Here is a 24,153-nt window from a genome sequence, read left to right as displayed (position 1 = left end):
GAAGAATCACCCAGCTGACCTCCATAAAAACTAATCGAGCGGCCCTGCTCGAAGCAGTGTGCGTCTTCCTGGAGCTGTGCATTGGGAAGGACTCCCTGAGTCACCCTCCTCGTTTGCATATCCCTTTGCATCTGAGCATTAACAGTCAGAAGCCATTGGAGCCAGCTAGAAAAGCCTCATGTTTGTGCTCTCCCATGCAAATATCTCTTCTCCCTATATATTAGTTACCGTGTGTGGGTTTTCTCTCTCACTCTCTCTTGCCATGTGTGTGGGAGTTGATGGCATCAGCTTTATGAAATCTCAACACATGCCAAGAACAGCTGGAGAAGTTGAAACAAGTTCTGGGTGAGGTGAGTTTCATGGGCTGGGCAGGGACTGAAATTAGCAAAGGTGCTATGGCTGCTTGCCATCTGGGGAGCATCACATGGAGCATGTGGGCTCTGCCTGCTCCACGAGCAGATTCCCCGTGGAAAAAAGGATTTGATTTGATTTAGGTAATGAAGATGGCAGAGATAGTTGAATTAGAAGAATTTGTTCACCAGGACAGACCATCTCTGCACCTCTTCCGTGCCTGGTTCATTATGTAAATATAACAATTTCATCATGAGTCTGAGGTAATTAATATCTTTAGCCAGCATGTAGCACTCTTCGTCTTCAAAATGCTTTACTAACATTAATAATTAATCACCACAGCACTCTGGGAAGGTTATCACCTCAATCAATGGGTAAACTGAGGCACAAAGTATCACAACCTGCCAGTGGCAGTACTCTTTACTTCTTGTGTCCCAGCCTGGTGCTCTGTGTGTTACAGAGCGTGGCCAAGCTGCCTGATAAGCTTTATGATAAGAAGGAACGAGCCAAAAGGGCACTCCAGAATGAATGAAAGAAAGCTCCCTGCACAGAGCAGAGCTTGTTCATCGCTGGCTGCTCCCCACAGGTCTCCGTGTCCCCAAAGCCAAGACGTTTGTCCTCCCCTTAACATCTACAAGACATTTATGTTGATCTCCTTGCATGTTCCCTTCAGCAGTCCAACATTATTCCAGGCATAACAGATAAGCTCTGCTCAGCTATGACTCAGGTATTTATATCTTCTTTTCTAGATAATTTTAGAATATAAAGACCAATGAAATGTCTGATGAATTTCAGTGTTATAAATCACCACCGAATAACCAGCATTTGCTTTTGAAGCACTTTACAGATCTATCTCAGAAGAATTTGCAGGTTTTGCCTCAATCTCTTATAGAGAAACATTTGAATCTGTTTCAAAGTTTGGTCTTAAGCTGTTGATTTTCTTTAATCAAGTCTTGCTTAAGCTAGTAAACACAGCTTTTACCTTATCAGTTTCTGCCATTAGTTCCATCTGGACATCTGCACCAGGTCATACATTATTGCTTAGGTATGTTATTCCCTGACAAACCTGGGGAGAATTGTGAAAGAAGTGACCTTCCTGCCCAATTCAGAAAATGGAACTTCAGTGCATCTTACTAAAGACAGAAACATGCACAGTAACCCTGAAAGAAAAGTCTGCTTGTCTTGAAGCTTCGCAGGAGGGATCTGTCAAACGTGGCAGGCTGTCATTAAAAACAATTAAACTAATCAAAAATCCCTTTTCTCTTATTTCTGCCTAGTCAGGTGAATATTAAATACTAGATTTTCCAGGGGCGCTGGGAAGAAGAGGAAATCGGCATCTGTGTTTTCATTCAAACGTGTGTATGAAGAAGCAAGTACAGATTTGCCTTCGTATACCTAAAGTATGCATGTAATTAGTATGACTGCACAGGTAGTCATGGGACTTTGTACATGTCATCCACCTGCATGTCAGCGGGGCGGTTGTCTTAACAGTGACAGCGCTCGTGCATGCAATCCTGGCATTTAAGCACACAGAAACACCCATTTTCCTGGTAAACTGGGCTTGGGGGAGCTGCTGCTCTGCTCAGACCACGTTCTGGGACCTGTCAGGACAACACTGCTCGTTGAACACACAGATTTTTGTACCTGTTTGGTTTAGAGTGAACCGGTTGCTTGTGATGTCTCCTAGCATCACTACCACGGGCACAATCCTCTCCTCATCACTCCCAAAGGTCCTTTGTGTTTTGCAGAAGTGGAGGAGGGAAAGAAAAACCCGAGCTCCTTTGAGGTGGGAGCTTACCCCAAGGGGGAGGAGAGGGAAGCTGACCTCCAGTGCATTTACTGATCGTATTTATTTTTAAAGGCACTTAGCCATCAGTCTCAGCCTAGTGCTCTGCTTCCTGCAGGCACGCCCTGCTTGTGGCTGTGAAGGTACTCACTAAGCACTAGTAACACCCAGCATTTATATAGGGCTTTTCATCTTCAAAGCACTTCCCGAACATCGTTTAATTAATGAATCCTCACAGCCCTCTGTGAGGTATGCACAGTTATTACCCCCACATTTTACAAGTGAGGAAAACTGAGGCAGCGATTAGCTGAGGCAACACTGTGGGAATTGGGATTAGAGCTGAGGAGAGCTCGGCGGGGCCGGGACCCCCATCCCACGCTCCCATCGCTGGGCGGCCTCGCTGGGAAAGGAGAGCAGCGCCTCAGCTCTGCACAGTGACTTGGATGTCGTCAGTGCAGCCCCTTTGGTGCACCAGCAACCTCTTCTCCTTCCAGGTCCATTAAGCGTGGAGAGCTGGGAAAAAATTTCTTTTTCTTCTTTCAGTATCTACATCACTACATCTACAGCACCGAGTCTACTACCAAAGACTCGGTTTTAGTGCCTTCACGGTGCTCTTAAAATTACACGAAAGGGGGACTTTCACCCAGAGATCTCGGAGGCCAAAGGCCAGTGTTGCAATCCCAAACCAGCACGGCTCTGCGCAGACTGTCAGACCCACTCGGGCTTGGCCTGGGCTGAAGATCTGATGATTCACGACCCTCAGCCCACATCCACGAAAGTTCAGTGAGTTTCACTCACATCCTCCTCAGCGACTGCGGGTTCCTCCCCTGAGAAGCCCCAGGGTATCCCGGTTCCCAGCTGACACGCGGAGGGCAGAGGCAGACTTCCTGCTCCTAATGGTAGCCGGTAGGGTGAGAGAGGGCACCGGTGCTGGGGGTTAAACCTGGATGGTTCGAGCTCGTCAAACTTGAACATCTGAGAGAACCTGCAGGGCTTGGTTCCTTTCCAGCCCTCCAGGGCTCTCACAGCCCTAATTATTATTGTTGTTGTTGTTATTATAACAAAACATTCATATACTGCCATAAAACACAAACTAGATAATACACGTTCCTCGCCCGGAGAGCTCAGCCTTTCAACAGGCTGGACGTTGTGAACTGGATCCCTCAGGAGAGACAGAGGAGGTGCAGCACTTTCAGAGCAATTTCCCTTCTCAATTCCTTTCAAGTGTGTCTGGACGCTGTGAAAGGACTCGGGACACGGCAACAAGCCGCTGAGCAGGCAGCATCTGCCACACAGCGTGCTCCTCCAGCAGTGGGACAACCCACGTTCTGCTAGGCCCTGGGTGAGGGAGTTTGAGCTGGTAGCCACGTGTGCAAGCTGGTAGCCACATGTGCAAGCAGGGGATTTGGGGGTACGGGGTGGCATTGCTGGCGTGCTTCTGAAATGAGCTGTGGTTTGAAGCTGGTACCTGCTACTTGGAAAGCAACACCCAGCCAGTGTCCTGGTGGGGTGGCAGCTCCCGGGTCCCGCAGCTCTCGGGGGGCCATCAGGGAGCTGCTGGCACGCAGCCCATCAGCAATGCTGCCTGGCGGGGCCGGGCGGTGCGTGAGCACCCGCAGAAATGCAGCCGGGGCTGCTCCATCCTGCTCCTGCACGGCACAGCCATTCCCACAGGCGCTGCTTCAAACGCACCACTCAGCTAAACCGGGGTGGTGGAACTGTAAGATCGAAAGAAAATGGGAGCATGGAAATTCATCGAGTGGCGATGCCTTTGTACAGCCGACTGCTGGGGGATCTGTGGCTGGTAAATGCTCTTCTGACTGAGACCGAAGCCTTTTCTTGCCTCCGAGGTCCCTTCTGTTCCCTTGTGACAGCGTTTCCCAGTCTAATCTGAAATGCCTTGAGATATTGAGCCAAGGGAGAAGTGGAAAATGTTGCAATTCCCAAGCTGTACTTTGAAATGAAATAGTAATAGTTGTAATTAATAATAATCTCTAATGAAAACAAAAAATCCCTGCTTATTCCAATATAGACACTTTAGGTAGTACTAGGGCGTCAGGCAGGCTTATTCAGCCTCTGGACAGACTCACCCACAAGGCCCAGCACCAACACGCCCTGTGTACACCTAGCATCATTTTCAACAACAACTGCACCAAAACAAAACAGAGACGAGGAGCATTTTATGTCCTTTTTGTGTCTAGGCACAAGGGAGGGATCCTTGGCCAGTTTTTACCAACTGAAGACTCTAATCCAGAAATTGTCCTTGCAACTATATACATAACTCATAAAAACAAACAAACAAAACCAGACAAAAATAACAACAACAACAACAACAACAAAAACAACGAACAAAACAAAACCAAAATCTATTTACAATGAAGGAAGCATTACTCAGAAGTGCTGCTATTGACGTTCCCTCCAGTGCTCCGTGCCCCAATATTCCGATGTTCTCTCACCATTCGGTCACAAAGACACTGAGCAGACACTGCTGAAGTTTTTGACTGCTTAATCTGACCGATCCTAGTCCTGGCATAAACCCAAGAAAGCAGGAGGAATCGGGGCACACCTCTGGTATTATTCAGGGATGCGATGTTCATGTTCTGATTGCTGTTATTGAACTGGAGCGATTCCCATCGCAGAACCCAGCAGGCAATGGGGACACCTCACTGGACGCCCAGTGTAAGGGCTCACGTCCCCCACTGCCGACCCCTCAGCCCCAGCAGCCTCTTGCTGCCAGCCGTGACAGCCCCTCTGCGAGGCGGACATCTGGTCTCAGTGCCGCTGCACAGCCCGTTAGGAGCCAGCAGGACGCTGAAGCGCTTGGCTTCTCCCGTCTGCAGCGCACAAGGAAGGTGCTCCAGACACAATGGCTAATTTATAGGCTAGCTCCTCTTGGTTCACGTTTCCTGCCGTAGCAAGAGTTGTCAGTCAGGCACAGCTTCGTCTTAACTCAGGCATTAACTTGAACACAATTAATTCCTGGCAGCAGACGCAACATGCTAGGAGCCCCATCTCTCTGGATGGTGATAAGGCTGGCTGTCAGGACAGGCTTTCCATTCACTCCTCGACTTTAGCAAGAGTTAGATCAAGCCCATGCAGACTAATAAAACAAACGACACTGCTGGCATTAGCAAGTGCAGCTCCTAGCATCAACGGAGTTCTGTCTCACTATACCAACCAGGACGGTGCCCCTCTTCAGAGAAGTGACTGGGATTTTACTGTTAGTTTCCTTTACTTCAGGATATTAATTCAAATTACATCTGGGAGAGAATAAAGGGGACAAATCTGAGGCACGTGGCCCAGCCCTGTGAGAAGGCTCTTGGTAGGCTGCAGTGTCAGAAAGAGCCGTGTGGCCAGGCACATGCCAGCACACGAGCCCTGCTGCCGTTCAGGTCAGCGTGCCTGGCCCAGCCTTCCCCTGCCTTCCCCTTCTTTCCGTCGCCTCCCTGCCCTGCCACGTGGCGATGTCAGTCCTGTTTTATCTCACTGCACTCACGGAGCCGACTTGTGCGGCTCGAATGAAACCCTGTTAAACCTCGCAGGGGTTCACAGTGATTCAGGTGATGTGCTGAGACGGCCTGGGACAGACTGTCACAGTTCAAGTCCAACCCAGGCTATCTTCATCTTGATGGCCAGCCGGGCCATCAGTCTTGCACCACTCACGAGCCTGACGCTCACTCCCCCACTCCCCTTCCCTTGTTTTTCTGGCTATCTATTTTTCTGTTGTTACCCTTATCAAGAGAACAACTTAACCACCCTGGTATACCAGCCCGACATACCTAGCAGATTGCAGCATGACTCAGTACAGAACTCTTCCTCTGTTTTCACGCACAAACACACTCTGTGGACAAGACGACAGTGAAAAGAGTACAGGATGCATCACGGAGGTTGCAAAACCCCGAGGAAGACTGGAAAGGCCCCCACAGAACAGGTCTCCAATCCCCACCATTCCTTTTTTGATCTGAACAAGTCTTAAGTTTGCAAAACATCCGAGACTCGTTGAGCTATGCACAGAAACGGCCCGTCTTATTAAAGCTCCTGCAGAGGTGTATTCTGTTAGCTAGACTTGGGCAGCCACCCCGAAGTTTCTTAGGAATTCCCCACTCACAAGGCAATGCATTCGGTGACTGGTGTTAATTACACCACTAATTATGCTGGGGCAAATATTTTGAAAGTGATCCATAGGCAGAAACATATTCATATTCATCATTGAGGAGTATTATACACAGATGTAGCTCACCCAGGTGCTAAAACTATCATATTTAAGATTGATTGCTGTATTTCACCAGAATTAGAGCTTTTAGCAGACGGCTTGGTCACAAGGACATCCCTTTCCACAGAAAACCAGGAAGAATTCTGTTGTATCCCAAGACGAAAAAAATCTTTACCTAAAATTTTGTCCTGCAAATGTGCCTGAAACATTTGCATCGTTTAATGGTGCCTTTTGGACATCCTGGGAGCTACGGTGGTCAGTGCATTGCACACTGCATTGTGTAAGATGTTGCCTACTTACAGTTTGTGTGTTATTACAAATATGCTTTCCAACTGACCAGAAAAAAAAAATAAATCATTGTTAGAGTCTTCCTGGTAAAAATGCTTTAGAATGCACATCGAAAAAAATGTCGTACGATTTTATTGAAAATAGTCTTGATGAAGTTTATTTTTAAAATCTCTGTCTTGCTAAGATTTGCATGGATAACGAACTCACACTCACTTTCTGAACTAATTTTGACAAGGTGAAATGCAATATGTGCTTGCAATGAAACCGTCAAATGCTTGGCTTACAGGAAGTACAATTCTGCATGGGGCAGCCTGGTTATTTCAGCTAGTTACTTCACTTCTGCTGACATAACTGACATGAAAATTCACTTACCAAAAAGGTGTTTGGATCAGTCTTTTCTTTTTTCCTTTGGAAAAGCTGTGCAGGATTGGCTTAACAAACTTGCTTGTTTGTAAAATTTCAAATATGTGCATTAAGTCATTGATCTTATTAGAGAAAAGAATTCACTTATGAAGTCTTACATGACCATAAAGATTTTTGGGAGACAGTTAATCCTTGAAAGAAGTCTTTATACCTAACACACACGTTATTTCAGTACATGAGCTAGATGTATGCAATGCATCCTATTAAATATCTCCTCTGAATAAAGAAACACCAAAGGATCCGAGGAAATCCCACACTCATTTCTCAGTCTCTAAGAGCTACTTCCATAGCTCCTCCATGCTGAAATAGTATCACAAAAATGTTTTCATATTAGAACACGGGTTTCTGCATTTGCTTGCACAAGTTGGACCTGCCCTTCTTTGTCTGCAATGCTGTTCAGAGGAATACCAGCCCTGCTCCCTCTTCTCTGTGAGCCCGTGACCCAAGGTCAGGCATGCAGAGGGCTGCCCGGGGTTTAAAGCTGAAGAATTCAGCTAGGGGTGGTTGCATCCCAGGTCTCAGTGGAATGGGCCGAGCCCTGTCCCCACACCACAAGATGATGGGGGCAAGCTCCGCATTGTGCTGTGTGACAGGCACAGGCCTCAGGCACCGCTCTGCAGCCAGGAGGATCCCATGCTTCTCGCCCTGCACGGTGCCACGGGCTCCCTCCAGCCCCCGTATCTGGAGTGGGACCAAAGGATCGGAGAGACCCTGAAGTGCTGGGTTTTGTGGTCCAGTCCAAGGCTGTGGAAAAATCTCCCCGGGAACTAAAAATCCTCACAATTCTCACTATGTTCCATTCTCCTCCACTTTGATGTTGCTGCCTCGTACACCAATGTTATTATGTATTGCATGTGTATTAAAAACAAACCCGAAAACAAGACACTGCTGCACGCAGCTTTCCCTATTAGAAGGGAGTGAGAACAAATCCCTACAAGGCACACTAGTCACACTGCTTAGGCAATTAACTCTCCGATAGCCAGGGTACATCCATTAGTTCAGCTAGAAACGAGCAGGAGAGATAAGCACGTTGTATTTTCTGTTCTGCAGCATTATCTCCAGCAAAGCAACCGCCAGGAACACAGACACAGCCTAACAGACTAAAGTCTTCACACGTCTATTACCCTTCCACAGAAAAAGTAATGCTTAAAGGCAGTTTTCCAGTATTATAGGATATATATGTCCAAGAACGTATTCTAAACTAGCATCTATAAAGTGTTTTGTGGAGGGCTTGGTACGGCCAGCAGTAATTGTCCCCCCTGAGCTGAGCTCAAGATGCTGGGACAGCCATACTCGAGCTTCCCTCTGCTGAGGGACATCCCCCCTGTACCACTCTATCTGCATCGCTGAGCTTTTATCGTCTCCTTAAGAAGTGAGTTGTGGAGTAGCACAAGGAACTGGAGTGTTGAGATCTCATGTACTCTGCCTGCCCCTGGAAATTACCAGGTGCATGTTCATAAACACCAGAGCAGCCCAGCGTGGTCTTGCTTTTGCTACTGAATTGCTCTGAGATCTTGTTCATCTTTCAGTATCTCCTTTGGTCCTTCTCTCTGGGGAATAACACTTATCTGCTCCACTGAAGCACTGAGGTCTGTAACAATAACTATGAACTGTTTGATAATAGATGCTACTGAAAGACAAAGGTGTATTATTGCAAAATTTTGTGGGTTGGCAACTTAGCTAGTGGCACTGTATTGCATCCAGGGCCCATTTGGCTCCTCACAATGATATGAGAGTGGGGGGAGAGGAAATCAGGTCAGAGTTTTTGGCAGACCTGTTCAAGGTAAGCATAATCCAGCTGATTCATTATGTGCTGCAATCCTAGCTGGCAAAGACTCCGAAGCGAAGTAGCCTCCAGCCCTATTGCAACTCATCCTCTGTGTGTGGGTGTTGATGCTGCACATTAGGGAAGGGTGTCGCTGGTGGATAATCTTAAGGGGGTGAAGCTGGATAAAGGGTGCGAGGGACTTCGCACAAGTGTGCAATATCAGCCCAGTGCTCCCTGCTGAGCAGTCCACTCTAAAAACATTCCCACCTCCCACAGGACGAGGAGGAAAGCTTTGAGAGGACCCTTCTGATGATTAACGCAATCTCTGTTCCATGAATCATTGGCATTGGGATGTCCTTGTGGCATAATCAGAGCGCTGGTTATTATACTCATTGATGATAAAACAAGTAAATCTTAATGAGTTGTGGGAAAGGAGACAATAGGGCCCTCTGCCAGGTCTCATTTACCTTGACAACACGCCTACAGCCCAAGTACAAAGATCGCTATTGTTTATCCTTGGTATTTGTGAAGGGGCCAGACAGTTCTTCTCATTTCACCCAATCTGATGGTACTCCCTTTATCTCTGCCTTAGCATTTCTAAGGTGCCTATCACTGTGGTATCTAAGCATCTCAGCTTTAGTCCAAGGTTAGATTTATGGTAAATAAACCACTTGGACAGCCTTTGAAGGTGAGAAACTGATATATAGTCAAATATTGTTAAATCATTCCATTTACATAGTACCTCTTCTTTGGCTAAAAGGACAAGCAAAGCCACCTCGTTGTTTATACGGTAAACAAGTGCACCGTGTATGATTCAGACACTCAGTAACTGGGTCTGTTACTTCACTACTACAGCTAAGTCAATCTACCATGCCAGCAACATGCCCAGCATGAATTCAGCTTCTGTCCCAGCTGGACTGCATTTGTACTGGGGACTCCTGGCAGCATAGATGTCTTTGTCAGAGTTACAACTCTTCACACACTTGACCAAAAAAACTACAGCATTAGAATTATATAGAATTAACATAGAGGTGAGAAAAATGGACCTGTTCCACCCAGCAATCTGTCCCCTGTGGGTACTCCCAGCCAGAGCTACCGACCTCGTTGTAGCTCCTGCCCTTCTGCTCCTGGCTATTCGTGCAAAGCCAAAAACCTGTTGAGAATGACCCAGGAAAGCTTTCACCTGGTGCCTGCTTTATCTACAGCTTTGTCATCTGCAGCTGCTTGGGAATTTTCAATGCAAAGGGTTTTTGAACAGAAGAAAGAGATCTCTATCAAGCTACAGTTTTGTACGTATTTGTTAGGAAAGTTTTTGTTAAGAAAGCCTCCACAGATCCCAACTGGATTAGGAAGAGCAGCCTGTGAATAGCCTGCATTCCTGCAGGCTAGGGGAGAGCTGAGACCAGCACCTGGCACCTCCTTATCCCAAATGGCTGCCAGAACCACCAGGCTGCCACTTACACTGGCGCCGGCGTCGACCCCGGGTTTTGTGCAGAAAGCGTTAAAAGATGTTTGTTCCAACACAGTGTGAACACAGCAGCGTTCTGGAAAGTCTGAGAAGTTTGTTAGGATGACAAAAGACTTCCCATTCAGACCTGGGAATAAGTGCGGGTTTCACGCAAGAAACAAAATACAGACCTTGACATTTAGGTCTCAGAGAGGATTCCTCAGGACAGCAACAGGAGAAAAACATTTTTCTGCTTGTGCTACCACTAAATCAAACCAGTGTCCGATCTATAATGCTGAGCAGGGAGAGCATTTAAGAACTGTCTTTTTTTTCCCCATACATTCCTGGCCAGAGGCCGTGCAGCTAAGGTAAGGTTGCCCACTGTGTGCCTCTTTTAAACAACTTTTTCTGTTCTCATGTTCTCGCCCTGTTGGCTTCCTCTGCTGCCATCAGCTGCAGTGCTGCTCCGTGACTCACCACGCAGAGCAGCAAACGACAAACCTTCCCCCTGGGACAGAGACGGTGTCACCCCCACAGCACACCTGCGTCTGCTGGATTTGGGCCCTGAGTCTCGCACTGCTCCCCTACAGCGACCTGAGGTGGTAAGTATGACAAAGTACGGTGTAAACAGTAAGACCCTGGCCATAATCACACAGAAAAGGTCTCAGCAGGGTATATATAATTGTGCTCTGGTAGGGAGGGTTGCATAATCAACCAGATGCTCTTCCACCACATGGGAACTGAGGTCTAACGTGGGAGGGGGGCTACGGCCTCATAATTTCCTTCCTCTTTCCCTTAAGAAGTCCATCACTAGGCCTGACCGCCTAATACCGTTTCACACATGGGAAGACTTGCTTCCCACCATATCCCTGTGCGAAGAATCATTCCAATCATGTTATTTTCACAAATAGAAGATAATTATTCACTGATAGAAGATGCCCAAGAAGTAACAGCTTAACAATAGATCTTAGTGAAAGGAACAAGGCCAACAGGGAGACAAATGCATATTGCTCCTGTTTGCCCAGTTCTATAGACGCGATATATTGATTTCTCTTTTCACTTGCACTGAAGTAAGTTAAGCAGCTCAGCTAAGGGTACTTGTCTACAAAGCTTCCCTACGTGACAGGAGAATCAGGTCCCTTGTGTAAGCCAGAAAAATAATTTCAGTGATCTCCCATGGAGCAAAATAACTTTCTGGCTCCCCTCTAGCTCCTTCCAGCCACAGCAGCAAATGAAGACACACAGTTTAACCATAGCAAACTTCCAACCCTCTGCAAGCTTCCTTACTCACTCATTACTTACACAGATGGCTTCCCTTTGAGATCAGTCACCAGCAGTCGGTGAGTTCACCTCGGCAAGAGATGGGGAGTCAGTAACAATGAATCCTCCTCGCCTCATCTCCTTCAAAATGCTGCAGGGATAAAAGCAGTTTCCACAGGAATTCCCTTCAGGTTACTGATTTGCTACGGATCTTTGGTTTGACCTACGGGGTGCAGGAAATCTGCAGCTCCATTCATAACCCGGTCTGCTCCCTGCTCGCTTGTGCCAGGGAGGTTTAATAAATAGTTTTGTGGACACTCATGCTGATCTGCCGTGTTGCCTGCTGGACTCAGAGATCTGTATAATTTTGATTCAAGATGCAGATTCAGCCTGAAATTGAGATAAGATAATAGTGGCTTCCATTCTTGATTATAGAATCATTTTGGGTTGCAGGAGCAGTGTCAGCTGCAGCTGGCTTTATCTGTGCATATCAGTATTAGCACAAATAGCAGTATTAGTAACACAAACATATAGACAAGGAAAACAGAAATAGGAAAATAAACTTTCTCTTGTGCCAAACTGAAACTGCAGATGGAATTTTAAGTAGGCAGAAAGTTTACCTGAGCTGTCATTTCACCACTGAGTCTAAAATGTCTGGAAATCCATGTTAGGGTGATGTTCAGTGATTACAGGAGTTTGGGCCCTGGATTTAATTCCTAGCAGCCAGCACCAGACTAAGGTTTACCTGGGGTCAAGGAAGCAGAGAAGTGACCACTAAAAGCCACTATAAGTCTTAATGAATCCATGGGAAGGAGAAAAGAATGTCTGAAAATCCATCTTGTCTTCAGTGTTAGTGAGACACAGGCACCCACTGGTATATTGCAAAACATCTTATTCTTGAAAAATAAAAGGAAAAATCTCCAAGGATGATAATGAGCTATGTAAACCCGTGGACAGACGGAATAAACAATGAAAGAGGCATTTTCCTGAGGTGAAAGCCTGAAAGAACTAATGGAATCTGTCTAGACAGGAGATACTCCGCAGTCTGTGGATCCTGCATAGTGCAGGAATATACACTAAGTAATTATTGCCATTGTCTTGCTGTGCTCGGTAAGGAAAACAGTGTCTTTACCTTCTGGAATAAAAGTAGCATGCATTCAAATATTTTGAGGAACTTACAAGTGATGACCTTTCCAGGAAGTTGCCACATCCTTTGAAAACTGCAGCATCCCAGAAAGACCTGAGAGGCACTGGCCATTCTGACACTCAGTTACAATTACAGAAGTTTTGGAATGAGATGTGGGCTGCTTTGAAAATATGGTCTTTACTTGCAAGTGCTGAACACTGGAAACATGGATCTGGCCTGTTTTAATGTGTGGAGTATGGGTACTTAACAACGCCTGTCAGCTGGGCAAGAGCTATGGATTGTTGACAGTCTGTTGGAGGCTTTTTGGTCGAAGGAAAAATGTCCTGACTACGCCAGAGGAAAAAACCAACAAAGAAGGGCCGTGGAAAACAAACAAACAAACAAACAAACACCCCCTGAGCTAGTGAACCATGCAAACATCTTAAATAACACTCCCAGGGCATATACCAAAGATCAGAACAGATACTGGTCATTTCTGCTGGTGGAGGGCACAGCCATCAGCAGAGAACTCAAATACTATCACAGGTAATCAGATCACTTAGACTGAGATGCTGTTTGCTCCATAGGGACAGATGAACATATCATGAAGTTCAGAAATCTTCAGTGCTTTCCAGGGAAAAGGTTAATGTCTGACCAGGCAATGGAGACTGAATTCAACTCCCACTTCTGGAGGAAGCTAGGACAGAGGCATATCCTACAGAAAGGTATGCGTGTTGCGTTCACAGATTGACACTTTGTTCCTGAAGTCTTCTCATGCCAAATAAATTCACGAGGCTACGTCAAAATCCCAAATTGAATAGCACTTGCCAATTTGTGCATGCAACTGTAGAAACATCGTGTGTAATTGCATTTGCCACCAGGGTAATTGTGCGTGCAAATTGTGCAGTAAGCTACATATGCATTTTGTACACATGGTCATGCTTTTAAATTGCTTTTCTTTTTCCCTAGAATCAGGTGCTGTTTGAGCAAATACTCAGGTAAAATAGCTAAAATTATCAAACATTATTTTGACTTGCTTTACTAACCAAGTCACATGTGAACCACAATACTATGCACTTCAATAGCACAAAGGAGAGACACACCACATCACTGCTGTGCCATTAGGATCTGTTTGCAGTTTTTAATTTGCCTGCAGAAAGATGAATTCCTTAGACTGAAGCTAATTTGTTACACATTTGCTGGAATCTAAAGCCAATTAAACACTGATCATAGTCACTACACAGTCCTTGGCAATGAACTTGCTATTTTTGAAGATTCATTTAATCTTATAGTTGGGGAAACCAATGAAAAAAAACCCTTCTGACAGAGAAATCACAGCTATTTCATGGAAAGTCCAAAACCATAAAGGATCTACACTCAGATACAAAGTGGCACTGGATACTCACGGACAGTCTAGCACAATACAGACAAACTCAGCAGACCAAAATGAAGTTCAGTGCTGAATTTCTCAAATAGAAGAATTCCCAGCTCTCATAAGAAACTGAAAGACTACACAGGATATCATTACATGGCAAACCCAGACTCTCAACATATAATATTCCATAAACCAATGTCACAAGCTTAACTACAAAGCAGCTGGGATAAACATTGCAAACTGTGTACACTGTTACCTGTACTGGCTCTAGATGGTACCACTGCTAAAAGCAAACACTGCCAGGAAACAATACACCATGGCACCGCATCTGTGAACAGAAGATACCACCGAGTACCCACAACAAGGCAATGTCATCCTACAAGAGCAACCAACCCCACAAAACGCAGCTCTGCTGAGTACAGCACCTATTAGATGTGGCCAGGACATAAAAACCGGCTACTGCGATTCACAGCACAGTGCAGATAATATCAGAGTATTATTTCATAAATAAATACAGAGTATTGTCTGAAGGGAAAAACAGCTTTGGTAGGCACAGAGAAGTGTTTTTCTTTAAAAAAAATATATTGTAATATAAGATTATTAGAGATGTTAAAATAAGAGGATACAGGGAAATGTTGTCTACAGCAAGAGGTGGAAATAAATTAAGCATCTCAGGCAGCCAGTTCTATCCCTAAGATGGGCTAGGTGAATTACTGGCCTGTTTAAAATCCACTTCTGATGTCCCTACCCACCCCCTTCAGAGCCCGATCATGTCGTGTAACTGCCTATGGAGTCTGGGAACTTTCCATATACACATCCCGTTTGTCACCAACTAGGTCAAGAGGCAATCCAACCAAATGTCCTCTTGCCCAGTGGCAGTGAGCTCCCAGTTGCTTTCAGCTGCTACTGGACCTCTATGTTTAAGCCAAAATAAATTAATAAACTGATCATACTGATGCAGACAGAAAAGGTAGGGCCTTATCTTAACTTCTGAGGTATAACTGTATCCAAAGGACATGATGTTCATAGAGCAGATTAAAGAATCCTAATGTGGGTGGAATCAAAACTGACACCTTCCACTTCTGCAAAGAGTTGGATGTAAATACAGGTAAGGCTTCTACAAAATAAGCGAGGCAAAACCTCACTGTTGTATTAGATACCCAGTAGCTATCCTGCTCCAATCAGTCGCTCAGATTTGCCTATGCTTTTGGGAAGATGGAAAAGCCCCATCCTCAGATGGCTAAGCACATGGGAAACACAGACACAAAACCAGCTTCCTGCACACTCACACGTATCATGTACAGCTTCCACCAAATGCTAACCTACAAAGTCAGGCAGAAATGCAGAGATACAGCCATATTTATGCAGAGTGCAGCACACAAACACATGCATCACACGTGTTAATGCACGCGCCCGCAGATACAGCTGCATGCAAGTGCAGACACGCAACGTGCTCAGATATGCACATGGGTACGCACATGTATGTGCTCACATGGATACAAGCACACACCCATGACTTGCTCAAGGCAGCACCATGAGCTTATGGCAGAGCCAAAAGAAATAAATTTACAAGGCCGGGAGCTGTCCCCAAGGCTGCAATGGCAAGGCCTGTCCTCCTGTCCTTCCCTTCAGAAGGGTGGGTATCTGCGTGCGGGCAGTCACGCTCGGTTAAACACACATACAGTAAGCACCGCCACGCACACAGACTCACTTACCCCACCGTGCACCTTTCAGCAGCAATATGTGCCTGCCCTGCCGCCACTCCTCCCTCCTCTTAATCCTTTATTTGCACACCGCTCTTCATATCAATGTTTCATTTTCCAAAGAATACACGTTCACTTTTTACAGCCAGGACAGCGGGCTGCTCTGAATGAGCCTCCCTAGCCATCTCGGCAAAGCCAGTCCCGTCTTGTTTGTTTGTTTTTGCAGTGACTGAGCGTGTACGGAGGATGGAGGGTGTAGGCGGCTCTACATGTCCCTTCACCTCTTGTGGGTTTTTGGAGCATTCTTTTCATAAATACTCTCTTTCAAATGCAGGGGGCAGGATGCTTTGTTTATATAACCACTGCTTTTTGCTGAGGTTCAAACCACCCCAACACACCTCTCTCCAGGAGGCTCTTTTGAGGAGGTCCACGCTTCTAATTTGCCTACAACATGGACTGGGTAACAGCAGAGCTTGTAGAGTTTCTGGAAAAGGACCCAACCTCAGGCTGAGCTAACTTCAGAAAGACCTACTTAAAGCTGGTATGTGACAGTTTAGCACCTAATTTTCTCTCCACTTTCTCTTCACCTCAGCTGGCCCTGAGCCCCAGTGGCTGCGTTAGGAAATGGAAGCTTCCCAGGACCAGCTCTGCCTCTGTTGATGCTCGGGACCAGCAGACAGTTTCTGTGAAACTGCCTGTTCTGACTGGAGGGAGTGTATCCAAGCTGTAAGGAGCAAAAAGTAAGAATAAGCAAGGATGTGTTACACACAGCCTACTGCATTCGTCAGAAAGGCTTTATTTACACAAAGAAGTTGAAATGCTTCAGCTAACCCCAGTAGTAATTACCCCTTTCCTCTTCTCTTCCTCCTCTTAAGTATGTACATCACCCTACCCCTCATTCCAAAACGCTGCTCCTGACACCATTAGTCAGGAGTTATTTCAGCACAGCCATTTCACTGTGCACTTTCACACCTGTACAGCTATCTCCACGTGAAGACCCGTATCCAAACCCATAAACCCTGCTGAATGAGAGCAGGTGCTCTGCAAGGACCAGGCCTGATTAACTTGTGAGCTGCACTGGTAAAGGCACCTTTGCACAAACGCAGTGAGTTATTCTTGCTTTAGCTGTGAAACTTTAAGATGATACAAAACAAGGTTTTGAATTCCCTTCCTCTTTCTTCAAGTCTTCGAGGTGTTGCTTTAGCTAAAGTAGCGGCTGAACAAACAGAAACAAGAGCAGTAAATGCACCAGAGCATGGTGCCAGAGCTGACTGCCACCTGTGTCACCCACAGCAGGCAGCTCTTACCCGCCCCTGTTGCAGACCTACCTGCTATAGGAAGCATAGATCGTCATTGCAGTGCAGCCACGATCACAGCACAGGATTTGCTTGCATTCCCTAATTTATCGTGAATGTTTTGCAATACCGAGTGGGAAGAAAAAAACAAGAAATAGTTCTAGGGATTTTTCTAGTACCACACTGCTAGGAAGATCTGTTTCCCATAGCCAAATTATAGACACAAAACAACCACTAACCTAACCACTTGAAGGGAAGTGAGTACACAGCTCGCCAGACCAAGGAGATGACACCAGTAACACAGGTTGAATGTTGCCTGTCAGAACAGCAATAGGCAAAGAAGACAATTTTCATAGGTTTCAGTGGCTGCAAAATCTAAATCTATCTAGCATAGACTCGGGGCATTTCTGCAACCAGCCTGTGGACGTTTTGATTTAAAAAGAGAAAAGAAGAGAAATGGGAAAAAAATTATTCAAGAAATGGTAAGACCAAAAGTCCAAAATTCTAGAAAGACACATATATTTCAAGCAAAAAGTTAGCCTTTTTATTCAATAAGCACTGTTCCGATATCCATTTTGGGATTATATACATCGCACACACACACACATGCCGAATGTCTATACTCTTTTAACTGCAGAGGTTAGAGAACTTCTCAAAGATTCATCATCTACATTTGCAGTCAGAAACAAGGATGCAAAAAAAAATAATAATCAGAATGCTTTGTTCAAGTTCAAACAGCAGTGATCAAGCAGCAGGAATGCCTCTTGAAACCCCTCAAGTGTCAGCTCCATTCACTGCATATGGAATAGCAGCACATTTCCTTGCTGCATCTTGTAAGATACAACACATTTCATTTTTATTCCCCGACTCAGCAACAAGCTGGAATTCCATTCATGATCTAATACAGCCAAGTATTCAACCACAGTTCCCTGGCTGGTGTCTGCTATACCCAAGATTCCCAGATGGTCTCCTATCCAAATAATACAAGGACTGCTTAAAGTCTACCATCAGGTGAGTTCAGCTGATAGACTTCACCTAAGAATAAAAGGCACCAATTCTCTGTGTACAGATCTTCACTGAGAACGGTAGACAAACTAAACAAGAAGTGATTTCCACTGTGTATTCACGCTGTGACTGTGGTATTGGCAGAGTTGAAAGCAGCAGCACCACAGTGATGGCGAGTGCAGCATCTTCTAATCTCTGCACCAGACCAATCCTTAAGGTTTAACATCTCTCCTTTGTCTAAAACAGGTATCGATGACATATTTTACTCCTTACAAATATCATACTAAAAAGTGCCTCAATCAGAATTTTTTTTTAAAAATCAGTTGTTTTTTTTTTTTTTTAAATCAGTTTTTCCATGCAGAAGAGAGAAAGGGGAGTTAAAGTTCTTCAGCGTGTGTGATTGCTGCTTTCACAATTACAGATTTTCATAGTGAAGTCTGCTAAACTCCTAGCCCAATTAAGGACATTTTTCCAATTATTACTTTTCCTGAATAAAGCTACCCGGTAGTTTATACCCTTAAAACCTACTCCCATTTTTGTTACTCATACCGTAAGCGCAGCAGGATTCTGCACATGGCCAAACTGAGTCACATAGGGCTTTAGCCTCTTCTGTTAAGAGGATATCCCTACCAATTCCAAGAAAAGGGTCCTGGAACCAGGAATGAGTTAAGTCCATAATCTATAAGAGAAAGTGCTACAAATGTGTTGATTCTAAACTCTCTTTCTCGATCTTCCCACTTTGCCTGCTCCTCACTCTCCTCCTAAGCAGATTGTTGACATGTACCCATGTCCACTTTCATTAAACCGTCTAATTTGCAGGCCTCACGCATATTCCAGCTAACCATACCTGCAGAGTCCTTAAATAATACGCTTAGTGCAATAATACAGTCAGATTAAAAGCAGTAATCGGATCGCAGAGGTTTTAGGCAACACAGGGGTCATGGGAAGGGATGACAAGATTGTTAGGCCATCTGTTTCAGCTGGTCAGGAGGTGTGTGGTATTCTTTCGCTCTTATTGCACCTCTTTCTGGAGGGCAGGTGAGGGAGATGATCTGCTCTATGAGTTTTCCCTTTTGCCAGGGCTGCATATGATGTAAGGGCCACGTTTCAGCTGTTTCAGCTGGTGTTCAGTCTCTGGTGAGCACAATCCCACCTAAAAAGAAGCACCAGAGGTAGTCTGAATCTTTTCTAATCAAAATAGTTCCATAGCGTTTTCCAGGTGCTGACAGCTGTCTAACTGTAATTACAAACATTAACAATTCAGCACTGTAAACCTCCACATCATTTTCTCTCTCTTTTAGAGCTTTTAGCTAGGTCTTGTATCACCATACAACTGTAATAACTGAACCCCTCAGGAACACTGACTTTAGCACTCTGAAAAAGTCTATTTTACAAAAGAAATCACCTTTTTCCATATGTGCAAAGTACAGGCACACAATTTAAGAAAAAACCCTATGTCCATCTTTCTGTGCATCTTTCTTTTCTTTCGTCACATCTTTGATACAGTGGCAAACATTCCAACGAGTAAGAAAGCGAGGAGCTATAACCACAAGAAACAGGCTGATTTGCACAGTGAGATATTTTGATTACTAAGCAGCTTTAAAAATCTGCTTTAACTTTGGATTCTTTTAGTCCCTACTGGTTATTTGTACTGTTGTCCCCGGCCTGGATTCTTTGACCTTCTGACATACAGTTACTGCAGTCTGTTGAATGTGTCCCCAAGCAGAAAGCAGATTGGATAGAGATTAGATAACATCATGGTGTAGGGGTTGGGTACTTCTTTTTTTCTTACCAGTTTCCTGTTGATAGAATCACACTGATAAGGAGTTTAGTTGGTAGTTGAAGTATGAAACTGCAAAAAGCTGCCTTTTAAGAGACATGTTCCAACTGGGATGTGAAAGCGGCCAAAAGATTGTGTGATGCAGAGCGGTGCTCTGGTGCTTAGGCCCATCCATCTAAATATTACACAGGACCAGCGAGGAGCTAAGGAGGATCACCGTGGGTGCACAGCACAAGGTTAAGCATTTTCAAAGCTGTTTATGAACACGGTTAGAGAAACACTGCAGAAACAGAGGAAGCTATTTGAGATATTACTTCACTCTGGCTGCATCTTACCATGTTATTTCTGAAAGCTATTGCTCCACAGTGCTTGAAGGGAAGATGAGTTAGCAGAACAGTGTGCTTATGTCTTATCTGCTTCAGTACAAAGTCACCCAGGTTGCTTCCAACTATCACAAACATCTAAAAGTAAGAGACCCTCTAGTGAGAGCTGGGTTGGAATGAACCTTGAAACAAACCAACTGGTCACCTACGCTTCAGTTTGGAGGCTTTTTACTTTAAATGTCTGGATGTACTGGTTTGAAGAGCTACTGGCTGTGCGGAACCTGAAGGCACAGCTTTATCTTCCACTACCTGCAAGGAAAATGAAGAACTAGCCAATGCCTGTGCCGTTGGTGGTTTGTTAGCATCACAGCATTTTTCAGTTGTAATCATAGAGGCTGTGGTTTCACACTCAGTGGCACGGACAACCCCCACTCTCCACGCTCACCACTCTGCTGGCACAGCTGTTTTTGCAGCTGTGCAGTGGACCAGAACAGCTGAAAAATTCCTTTCAGCTGACAGTTCAGTTTACCCCACAACCATGGAAAAAGGTGTGCTGATTCAAAACAGGAGCGCTGCGAGAATGGGGACAATCAGCTGAGGGGAGAGAAGTGGTCACTGAAAAAGCTGACATGAAAAAGCTGAGAAACAGAGGTAGCCCTGGCAGGTCTCAGCAGCAAAGAAAGGGTCAGGCTACACATGCAGCAGCTCCCTCTAAGGCAGAAGGGAGTCACAGATATGAACTGGGGGCTGTGCAAGCAGCAGTACAATGTAAAGCAGATTTTCTTTGATTAGCCGTGGCCTCTAATCTCTCCTGTGCCCCCCTGCAGCGAATTCCAGAGTTCAACAGCCCCCACTGGACTTTCCTGTTAAGGCTCAAATCATTAAAAGTATTTGTTTAGTAAAGGCTAAAGCACTCAGGTTCCAGTCCCTGAGAGCTCTGTGACGCTAAATGTTGTCAGCCTTTTGCCTACAAGCCATATTCCATAGGCTCTCGGTGATTCACTGGTAGGGTTCCATGGAAATTTTATCTCCAGGCTTCACCTTTCACCCCAGCCCGTTTCAGTAGCTAATGAAAACTGTTCGGACAAAGTGAGCTAGCGTGGTCCCGGACACAATCCTGAGCATGTGGCAAAGCCTCTGCCAAAACTTGCATGCTCAGCGGAGATGTCACAAGCTGGCCTTCTCTGACATCCAAAGAGGGAGCTTCAGCACGCGGAAAGCTGACGAGCCTGATGACAATGTACTGTGGAATTTTGTGGGCCAAAAAAAGACGTAACAAAGACAGGAAGAAACCCTGACCTACCGGGCTCTCCATCAGATAACCTTCCCCAATTTAAAATTTTATATGTCTGAAATCAAGGATTTATACTGCCCTAGGACCAGGTTTCTCTATCAGAACATTTTTTCCTGATGATGCTGTGTTACACATGAACCAGCAAACATGGTCTGAATAATGTGAGCCTGATCCACATCAGGCTTGACTCAACGCTGTTGCTTAGGGCAGAAGGTGTTCAAAGATGGGAAGGGTCTGTTCCCAGGGTGGTCCAGGATTCACTTCTTCTGCAACTTCCAAAAGGATTAATATTTCTCACAAAACACTCCTAGTTATACCCTAGAGAATATTCCTCAATTGGCGTAATTTCAATAAAAGCTACTTCCATGAAATCACCATGAATTACTGGACAAATTCACATTCTTCAAAAAATTACGTTACTTGGAATCAAAGCTGAACTGGATGGATTGGTTTTCTTGTCAGGAAAGAAATTCTGGATTTTAGCTTGCTATTTTCTGTAGTGGAATAAAACCAAACCATATCAAAAAGGCTGAATAATTTTTCACGGAGCAGCTGGAGAGTCTGCATACCTGCCCTCTAGGGGAACGGCTGCCTGACCCTCAGAGGAGACAACCGGTGGAAACCAGCAATCCTTAGCTCCCAGCCCTCGGGGAGAGCTGGTCCCGCAGCAGCCTGCCTGGAGAACTGCCGAGGGGCCAGGGCACCCACCAGTTAATATTGCTAAAGAGCCCAAGCTGCCCAGGAGCCAGAGATCCTGAAGACCCCAGCAGGCTGTGGGAGACCCATTAGTCTGGAAGACCTGGCCTGAAATAGTCCAGTGATGGGCTGCACAGAGCTACGGCAGTCACCCCACTAGACCTTCAGCAGAGGGCTGGTGGCAGCCCAGAGGTTGGAAGAGCTGCAGAGATGGGTTTCTGGCTCTCAGCTTTCAGTCCGTCTGTCAGCAGACTCCTGAGGAGCTGGGCGGGTGAGCTGGAAGGAAATCAAGCAGGTTTTCAAACCTGCCTGGCAGGCAGTGAAAATCCTACCTGTTTTCTGTCAATTTTGTAGAAAATGTCATACTCCCCCAAGGACCCAAGCAGAGATCAGCAAGAATTGCTTCTCCTTTCCTGTGAATATTTTTGAGACTTCCAAAACTTCCCTGGTACCTACTTGAAAAAAATGTTGACTTTCACAAACTGAAAATTGAGAAGAAAAAAAAATGGGATGGGTCAATTAAAAATTTTCTTTAAAAAACATTTTCTTAATTATTTTTTTCCAAGACAAGACGTTCACTGAAACCAATTCTGCACCTCCACCTCTGAATACTTCCATTTAAATAACAATTGTACACTGTTTTGAATGTCTATTTGCATCATTTAGCCATCACTGAGCATGCAGAAATCTGGGGGCTTAGTTCTTAAGCCTATTTGTACTGCTGTTTATCTATACAATATCTATAATATTTGCAAGTAAACAACCTCGAAAGCGCAGGCCTCGTGGAAGTATCAGGCCCCACACAACATTTCACTGGCACTTAGATTTAGTTGCCTGAACCAAGCAATCCCTCAGTAAGAATTTCACACTGGCTGTCACCATGCAAAGCAGTTACGAGTAACCCAGTGAAGGTCTCCTTCACCCCAGTGAAGTAGGAAGGATTTGTTATTCACGACCAGTTTCTTCTTCTGTCACTTTGCCAGGTACCTACAGAGAGGTTGCTTGAATCAGAATCCGCACTGCAATTCACATTAACCTCCCGGTGTCCTGCATGCCAAATCCTCCTGCCTGCCTCACTCACATCCCAGATAAGGCTGGGGGCAGTTATTGGGAAGTGCTTACTACGAAACACACCTCTCTGAAGTTTATAGCAATTCAGCACTCCTGAAAAATCAGGTCAGAAACAGTAATTTTGATTAAACACAACTACGGGTGGCTGCATTTGAACAGGCAGACCGGAGAATATGGGATTAATGGGAGGCCTCACAGGGAGAAATGACCAGCTTCCACTTTGAGCATGTATTTGATGAGGGAAGTGACCAAGTGACCTTGAAGGTCCCTTCCAACCCAAGCCGTTCTATGATGCTATGTGATGGACATCCAGCCTGACCTTCTGCACAACACAAGGCTATGGAATTTCACCCAGTTTTCACTGCAGTAAGCTCATTTTCACACAGCAGCAACACGGTGGCTGCTGCATAAGATTAAACAAAACATGTTTATGAACGCACAGCTAAGGTCCCACCTGCCTGAGAAGGAATGGGGCTGTACCGAAGCAAGCAATGCCCACAGGTGGTATTTACGATGATCAAGGCAGACCCAGCTTAGAGCCAGCACAGAGTCCTGTCCAACGCCCACTGCACTCCTCGGAAGTGGACCCTGAAATGGGACCATAATAATCATAACACTGGTGGTCTTGGAGAAGCATGAAAAGATCCCCTTAAGTCAACGGGAACACGCGTACAGCACTGGGAGAGGTGCTCTGATCCCACTATCCAGACCATGATAACTGTACAAACAGAAAACAAGGAAGCCTTCCAGAACAAGCAGAGCCCCAGGCGTACAGGAACACCTGGTGGTTTGGCATACCACTAGAGAGCTTAGATAAACAGTTCTAAAAGTATTCTGGGACCATGGAGAGGATTCCCAGAATCTCATTTGGCATTTAAAATGGGATCTTGTGCCATACATTTGTATGATAAAAGTCTTGCTTTCAGAGGGAGAGACGGGTATACTCTCC

The 24,153-nt window shown here is 45.4% G+C and overlaps 1 protein-coding gene across 15 annotated transcripts in view; it reads right to left on the bottom strand.

Moving 5' to 3' along the window:
- Positions 1–24,153, bottom strand: part of LOC308178889 (uncharacterized protein) — a 173,142-nt gene that overhangs the window by 37,064 nt on the left and 111,925 nt on the right. The window contains exon 1 of one of the 15 annotated variants that reach the window (XM_080558094.1): positions 17,069–22,564. The exons of 13 other annotated variants lie outside the window; for them this stretch is intronic. The gene's annotated coding sequence lies outside the window, so the exon portion shown is untranslated. Of the gene's footprint in view, positions 1–15,752; positions 17,002–17,068; positions 22,565–24,153 lie in introns of those variants that run through there. One more of the 15 variants, XM_080558096.1, reaches the window with a different exon arrangement.

Source organism: Anser brachyrhynchus (genome assembly GCF_964034855.1).
Source record: "Anser brachyrhynchus genome assembly, chromosome: 16".
Taxonomy (NCBI): Eukaryota; Metazoa; Chordata; class Aves; order Anseriformes; family Anatidae; genus Anser; species Anser brachyrhynchus.
This window is presented reverse-complemented; position numbering and strand designations above follow the sequence as displayed.